Below are 8,451 nucleotides of genomic sequence, written 5' to 3' on the forward strand. Positions count from 1 at the left end.
TCAGAATAGCATTGTGAGGGTAAATTCATAAATGTTTGAGAGGCTCACTCACTATGGTGAAGAGCACCAGAGGAAAGCCTATTCATAAAATAAATTAAACAATCCTCAATTATCTTTTTAATAATTACTAATGAATCTGGTTTCCTTGGTCACCATTAAAATGCAGTGCTTGAAAACAAGGTTGTGACAATGATACATGTCAGTACTGTTGGGGCAATTTCTTTCTGTGTTACAGAGCTAAATTTTGCCATGGATGAGTCCATCAGACTTATCTTGAAGTTACTATTTATGACATTTTAACTAGCTACTAAATATGAAAGAAATGTTTTCCATCTGAAGAGATTTGCAGGCAGGATGGGCTAATAACTATGATTTTCTAGGATAAACTCTTAATCTAAAGGCAGTGTATCTTTTGTTCAAAATGCATTCTTTTAGGTGTCAGGTTCTCTTATTTAGAACAAAGATTTGGATTCATTTTTTAGACATATGAAGACTAAGGACATCATACTAATATATTTATGCTGTTAAACTTACTAACTCTCCAGTAACAAGGCAAGTTGCTGTGGCCTGTAATATTGAACTCCGAGAGGAAATGGTGTCGTGTTATGCCAAAATCCTGAGTTACTGCTATAAGCAGGGGCGGCTCTAGGCACCAGCAAAGCAAGCACATGCTTGGGGCAGCCCATTTGCAGAGGCGGCAGGGATCCAGCATGGGAGCTGAGAACCAACAGGGGACCCTGGGAGCTGTAGTTCCTTGGTTAGCTCCCTGCCTATAGAGCCAGCCCTGGAGCAGGGAAAGAACTACATTTCCCAGCATTCCCTTGGCCACTACCAACAGGAAAGGGGGGGAGGAGGAGTGAGGAAGCTGAGATCTCGTGCTGCAGCCTGCAGTGAATGGAGAGCTGCACTGTGAGTAGGGATTCCATGTTTTAACATTCAAAAAATAAGACACTCCACGGGGAGAGAGGGTAGCCCCACCCTGCCACCATCCACTCCCTCCGACTGCCCCCCACAGAAACCCCAACCCATCCAACCCCCGTGCTCTCTGTCCCCTGATCACCCGCTCCCGGGACCCCACCCCCTATCTAAGCCCCACTGCTCCTTGTCCCCTGATTGCCCCCTCCTGAGACACCCCCCACCTGCTTCCCCCCTAGGACCCCACCCCCTACCTGTCCCCTGACAAACCCCTGGGACTCCCATGCCTATCCAACTGCTGCCTATCCCCTGACTGCCCCCCCGAACCCCTGACCCATCTAACCCCCCCTTCTCCCTGCCCCTGACTGCCCCCCCCAGAACCCCCTACCCCTTCTCCAACCCCCCAGCTCCCTTACCATGCCACTCAGACCAGCGTGTCTGGCTTCGTTCAGCGCCAGACACGCTGCTGCATACATGCTGCCATGCTCCCCTGCGGAGCCACCTCCCCCCCCCCTCCCCCCAAGCACCTGCCTTCCAGATTTGAACACCTCAAAATTCAGGAGTGCTCAAGCTCAGTTTAGGCGGCTGTTACTTCATTTCTCCGAAATCAAATATACTGATCCACTGTAACTTGCTGTAGAAAAAGTAGGATAAAATTGAGCAAGAAATGCTTCCCAGTGGTTATTAGGACTGGAATTGCTATTTTCAACAGCCATTGCCTTTTGTTTGTTGGTTTGTTTAAAAGGAAGACAGTGATATTGCATTGGCAAATTCCCCATAGAAAGAAAGAGTGGAACAAAAGAATAATAAAGGCACCTCAACTTTTCCTCATTTATGTAGGACAGTCTTATAATATGCATCCAGATATCCTCCAATCACACAAGCTGAAAATTGATCCACTTTACTGCAGTTCTGTAACCATATGGGAACCAATCCTGTCGGTGTTCTGTGCACATCCAAAATTCCTGCTGAATGACCCGCCCTGGGAGCGAGTTACCAGTGACCCAGGGCTGCAGCTGAAGGAGGGTGCAAGGCCGGGGGTGGAGAGCCCAGGGCTAGGGCAGCAAGAGGTGTGTGTCAGAGGCAATTGTGGGGGGGTAAGGGGAGCCCAGGGCTGGGGCGGCAGGGGGTGCGTCGAGGAGCCCAGGGCTGGGACGGGGGGCAGCCAAAATTTTTTTTGCTTGGGGCAGCAAAAAACCTGGAGCCGGCCCTGGCTATAAGTGGGAGTAGAACTCAAACACCAGCTTACAGGCATGGAATAAGAAGCTGTGCCCTGAACAAAGAAGAAGAAATTAATCAAAATAAGGAAAGTATATGGCCTCTGGCACTTAAATCATACAGCAGACACTTCCACTTCCACCAAAGCTTGCTTTACAAATCACTATAACAAAATACAAATGAAGAAGATGTCTAACTTTCTGTAGAATCCTTGGGCAAAATTCACTGTTAATTTTGGCAGTCGTAATGTACGCTGGGGAATTATACAGAGTGTGACTCAGTGCTGAATGTGGTTCTTTAAATATCTTGGTGTCAGAGTCCTAAGACAACTTTAAACTCTGAATCAAATCACCAAAAATAAATGTACCTCGTGTCATACACTTAACTGCGCATTTAGTGCTTGAACCTGCAAGGTGCTGAACACTCTGGACCGGAGCCAGCAAAGCACTGAGTCACATTCTTCAAATGAAGCAAAAAAGTATGAATTGGGGCCATAGTACTTATCTTGCATAATTCAGCTCTAAGGGTCTAATCTGCCCTTGGGCGAGATTGTGAGGCTCAGTTGAATTTAACTACCATTGGTTTATGCATCATAAATTTACTCTGGGCACTTCAAGGAAAGCTGCACAGAACCATCCAAGGTTTATTAAGAACAGACAGGTTGCACCCTGGTTTCCTCACCTGGAGTCAGATACACACAGGTCTCTAAAATTATCCTGGACAATAGGTGGAAAACAGCTCAGTTTTAGTTATGTTTATATGAATAAAGGTAGAGGTTGGTTGCTGCTCTTTACAGAGCCTGTGAAATTCTTTGCCCGTGAAATTCCTTCTGTTGTCAAGATTTTTGAAAAGCAGTTGAAATGAATAAAAATTGTTAATATTCTATTGCTAAATGTTTTTTGACCACTCATTCTCTTCCTTTCAAGAGCTGTGAAAAAACAAAACCATGCATATTAAAATGAAGGGAAAACCAACTCAGCAAGCCATAGTATACTGTAATCTTTTCAATTAATAATGTCACAGGCAATTGAGCACCGAGAAATTAGAAACTTCAAAATGTGCTTCTCCACATTTCACAAACAAAAAAAGTAGGACATATAAAGGCTTATTACTTAGAAGTACAGTGAAGCTTGAAGCACATGCATTAAGTTTGAGCAGCAATGGTGAAAATGAGATCTGGTTCCCTCATTATGCAAGATGACATCCTTCATCTAAAACCAAATGAGATAATAAAGTAAGAGAGACTAGATATATTTTCTGCATAAAGAACCATATAATCCTTTATCTCATTTGAATAATAGATTCATAACATCTTTTTTTTTTAACATCCAACTAAATGATGCAGTGAAATATTAATAAATCTGCATATTTAATAATTCTAATACTACATGCTAAATGATATCCATACTGATTGATATACTAGTGGTGTACCAAATAACACTAACATGTTTATTACTTGTGAGGTGGTTGTATCTGAGGATTTTAAAAGGTCCTATGTATTATATCTCAATATGGAGATCAGCTCTGCTATGCATTCTGACCCTGTTGCAGCAAAGTATTTAAATACATGGTTAGCTACGTGCACATGCACAGTTCCATTGAAGGCCTGGCTACTGATGTGCTTGAAGTTAAGTACATGCTAAAGTGTATTTCTGGATCAGGGCTAAAGTGATCAGCACTTTGCAGGCCCATTGTGAACATGTAGGCAAAACAGGATGATTTCTAAACTCCTCCTGGAACAAAGGTAATAAACGGTAGTGGGGAAGAATGGGACACATTGGTTACAATGAATAAATTTACATCTGAGAGTGTTAATTTTACTAGAAGTGAGATCCAGCCATGCCCTTCTCTCTTCTCCAAATTTCTGCTTGTGTGTCTCTTTCTAAACACATTCACATTTTATTATGAATGTCTGGTAAGAAATAAAATGTAAAATGTGAAACTTGATCTGGAAGCAATCAGCCATTAAAGCAGACCAGGATTCTTGTCATTCTCTCTGAAGGGGATGGGGGGGGGGGGGGAGATTCCAATTTATTTATACAAAAAGAGTATTCAAGAAACCCCACAGAAAAAAAACAGGTCTTCTGTGCTTCTGCTTATGTATTTAGGAGCTGTATATCCCCCCTCCATCACCATAACATTTGAATGCCTCTCAAACATTAAATGCATTTCTCCTCACAAGTACCCATTAGTTTTATAGAGATGTCTGGGGGACAGAGAGATCAAGTGATTTGCCCTTGGTTGCACAAGAAGGAAATGGTAGAGCTGAAAATAGAATCCAAATGTCCTGAGTCTGTCCATTGTGTTACCCCAAGATCTTTCTTCTTCCATGTGGCTAAAACAAAATAAACTTTATGAAACAGAAGATATGATATACTAAAAATTGGTAATTGGGGCAAAAGATTGTGACAATTTGGGGATCTGTCTTTGTACCAGGCTCAGTGTACATTACAAAGTTTTGCCGCCACAGCTCACAGCTAGGAGTGTGAAAACAACCATATCCCCCAGCTGACAATAGCTACACCAATAAAAGCCCTTGTAAAGATAAAGTCATACCAACAAAATAGTCCTTTTACCAGTATAGATTATGTCATTTTGGGAGGTGGTTTGGCGATAATGGCAAAATAACTTGTTTTGTCAGTACACCCTGTGTCTCCACTAGGGGGCTTTGCCAGCATAGCTATACCAGAATAGCGATCATGGCAAAACATTTGTGATGTAAATAAGCCCCAACTTATCAATTCTAGTTTGATTTTTATGAACTGTGTCCTTATGTCTTTTGACTGTCTTGGAGCGTGTTCTGCCTCGTGCTCCTTGTGCTAAGTAGACAGCCTGTGTATCCATGAATAGGCTGACTGTTGAAGACTATCAGCTCCAGAATAGATCTTACCTGGGGAGAACAAAAAAGTAACTGCAGTTTTCTCCAACTTTTTTGTTGGGGAGGGAGAGGGCAAGGGGAAATAGGCAGCACTAGGGTTTGAAGGAATGGAATTTCACAAGAAGCAGGACAAAGAAAGCAGGTGTTAGTGCCATAATTTAAAACTCGGGTTATTTTTACACAGCAGCTGTGAGGCACAATTCCAGCTTGGTTAGACACACGTGTTAACTCTGCTTGAGCTAGTGTGCTAAAAATAGCAACATGGCCATGGCAGCTGTAGCTCTGGTTAGCAGTCCAAGTACTATATCGTCTGACTGCCTACGAACATACTGAGGCAACTAGCAAGCAACACTGTGGGCAAGCAGAGATAGGATAATCAAAACCAGGTCTTCAACTATGGCTTTTTATTTCAAAAGGGCTGACTTTGGGAAAATAAGGGAATTAGTGTTATAGACCAAGCCATGAGCGGTCAGGTCTAGTGCTTGAAGCAGAAGCCAGGAAGGAAACATTCAATCCAAAGATCAGGGCCAGAGTTAGAAACCAGTAGCCATGCTAAGAGTCAGAACCAGAAACTAATAGCCAAGCCAAAAGTCGAAGCCAGGATTGGAAACTAGTAGTCAAGAGCCAAAGCCAGAGTCAAAAACCAGGGTCAGACCTGTAAAGAAGTCAGGAAGAAATAAGGTAAGGTAGCAAGGACTGAGCAGGTGCGAGACTGGGAAATAAAGCCGAAATCGGACTAAAGCAAGGCAAGGAGGAGCAGGCCCAGGGAGAATCGGAGCTGCATGCATGAATGCATTGAGCAGCCAAAGAGCTGCTGCCTCTCCTGTCGAGTCAGGTGGCGTAGTCAATCAATTAGCCTGCTGCAGGGGAACTGTCCTTATGAGGTTGCCAGGAGAGAAGTGGATTGAAGAGCTAAAGAACTTAAATGTAGAGGAAGTTTGGAATTTCTTCAAGTCACATTTAAAAAAAAAAAAAAAAAACACACACTACCAAAATTTGCAACCAAAGAAAAGAAAAGAAAAACCACCCTGTGGACAAAGGGTCTATACCAAAGTGGATAATTAGGAGTAAGCAGAGAGCCTAAAGGGAATGGAAAAAGGATCAGTCAAAAAAAGCTACATCTTGGAAGCTAGAAAACAAAGGGATAAACTGAGAAATGCTAAAAGTCAAATTGAATTAGATCTTTTCGAGGAACTTAAAAGAAGAGGGTTTTTTTTTTTTTAGTTATATAAATAAAAAAAATGAATAAGATACAGAAGGTCAGATTAGATGATCTAGAGGTCTCTTCATGCCTTAAACTGTATGACATGTATGTATACCCAAGCTAGGCATCACCATTCCCAACTGTTGTATAGCCATATCCTCAGAGGACCCATAGAGATGAGGGAAACCAGGTTGAGGAAGCAGAGGGTCAACTTCTTGTTCTAGAGGAGAAGCCATGAGGCGAGAGGTGCAGGTGAGAGGACACGTATTCCTGGAAAGATACTGACCCAGATCCTGAAGAAACACTCCATAATGGTGAGGAAAACTGAGGGAGGGATGACCAACAGTTTTGTCTGGATTTGTGTATTTTTTGTGCTATCCAAAGTAAAGATTGATTATAGAGTAAAGTCTCTGTTTTGTGGGTGTGTCAATTATCACATTTCCTTGGAGAGGTAAACTGTATCCTAGAGGTCCCATGAGGATGTGCTTAAGCAACTGGGATATCTGTGGGGTATCAGCACTGGTTCTAGAGGCCTAAGACGTCTGGATCATGAGGTCCTCTATGAAGGTGTAACAGACTGTGTCCAGGAAGTATACTGGATAGGCCAAAAGGAAAAAGATAAAGCTGGAGCCTACCCAGACTAACTGAAATTTAAAAGCACATGAATCAGCATAGTGAGACCCAAACACAGCACCCTGGAGAGCATTCAACCGAGGGCGTTTTATGGGGGCTGTGATGTAGACTAAGTTTATAACTCCACATATTAGTTAGATAACATAAGATGAGATCACCACTAAAACTAGGTTTTCCTGAGAGTGAGTGGCCAGACCAGTTCCCCAGAGACAAAAGGCAAGCTGATGCCTCAGCCGGGTGTAAACAAGGCTGATGGACCATAACCTTCCAAGTTACCATTCTTTGGCAAGAAAAGGGGCAGGGACCAAAAAAAAAAAAAAAAAAAAAAAAAAAAACCAACCATCACCTACATCTTAGCAAAGAAACAGCATGGAGTTTCCTTCTACACAGACTGTATGTCACCTTGTTCCCAGTTGGAAATGCTTCTCAAGGGCCGGGGGGGGGGCACATAAAAAGAAGGGGCAGACACTCCTTTCTCTCTCTGTTTCTGCCCATTGATTTACTACACCAGAAGAGACAAAGGAAGCAGCCACTGAACTGGAGAAAGGGTCCTGACCTAAGAAGTTTGGTCAGTAAGGGGGGGGGGGGGGGAGGGAAGTCTAGGACTGGGGGTGTGTTGGGGTCATCCTGCAATACAACCAAGGCTGGTAAGAGTTAAGGTATGGCTGGCTGGCTGCACCACACACAGAGACTTAGCTGGGAGTGAGTTGCATGCCAGAGACTGTTTGTGAGCAGTCCAGACTGGAGGCTACAGCAGCAAAGCAGAGTAAAGGGCACTCCAGGTTAGAGAGCAGGGGTGACACAGTTAATCAGTCTGGATTGTATCCTGGGTATACCATACCTATATCTTACACCAACTGGTATTGGAAATCTATGTCACAGGAAAGTCACGCCATCCCCTGGCAAACAAGATCGAAATAGTAGAGACCATTATGTTGAGAGTTTGGTTTTGGTGTTGTATTTTGATGATTTCCAGAATGTATTTAAGCTCCTGAAGGTGTTCCTGGCTTTATTGATTTTATTCTGGATGTCCTGGCTTGTTCCACCATCTTGGCTGATGGTGCTGCCCAAGTATGTGAATGTTTCTACATTGGTGAGAACATAATCCTCTATCCGTACTGGTGATGGTGAGGCAATATTAAAAGGTGATTATATCTGTCTTATTGCAGTTGATTTTCAGTCCAATTTGCTGGCTGAATGCATTGAGTCAAATTGTTTTTTTCTTGTATGTGGTGTTGGGTATGTGATAGGAGAGCGACATCATCTGCGAAGTCCAGCAGAAATACAACACCAAAACCAAACTCAAGATTTATCAGAGCTGCGTACTTTCAACACTACTTTATAGTACAGAATGCTGGGGAATGAGAAAGTCTGACGTGTCTAAACTGTCTTCATTCCATACAACCTGCCTCAGAAAAATCCTCCATCTCAAACCAAGATCTATTGACACAGTGCAGCCAAGAGGATCTGAGCACCATCACTGCCAGGAGGCATTGGAGATGGATCCATCACTTGCTTCAGATGGAAACGGATTCCATCACCAGAGTAGCAATAAGATGGACACCTGAAGGCAAGCGAAAATGAGGCCACCTGAAAACAACAT

Source organism: Chrysemys picta, chromosome 2 (assembly GCF_011386835.1).
Source record: "Chrysemys picta bellii isolate R12L10 chromosome 2, ASM1138683v2, whole genome shotgun sequence".
Lineage (NCBI taxonomy): Eukaryota > Metazoa > Chordata > Testudines > Emydidae > Chrysemys > Chrysemys picta.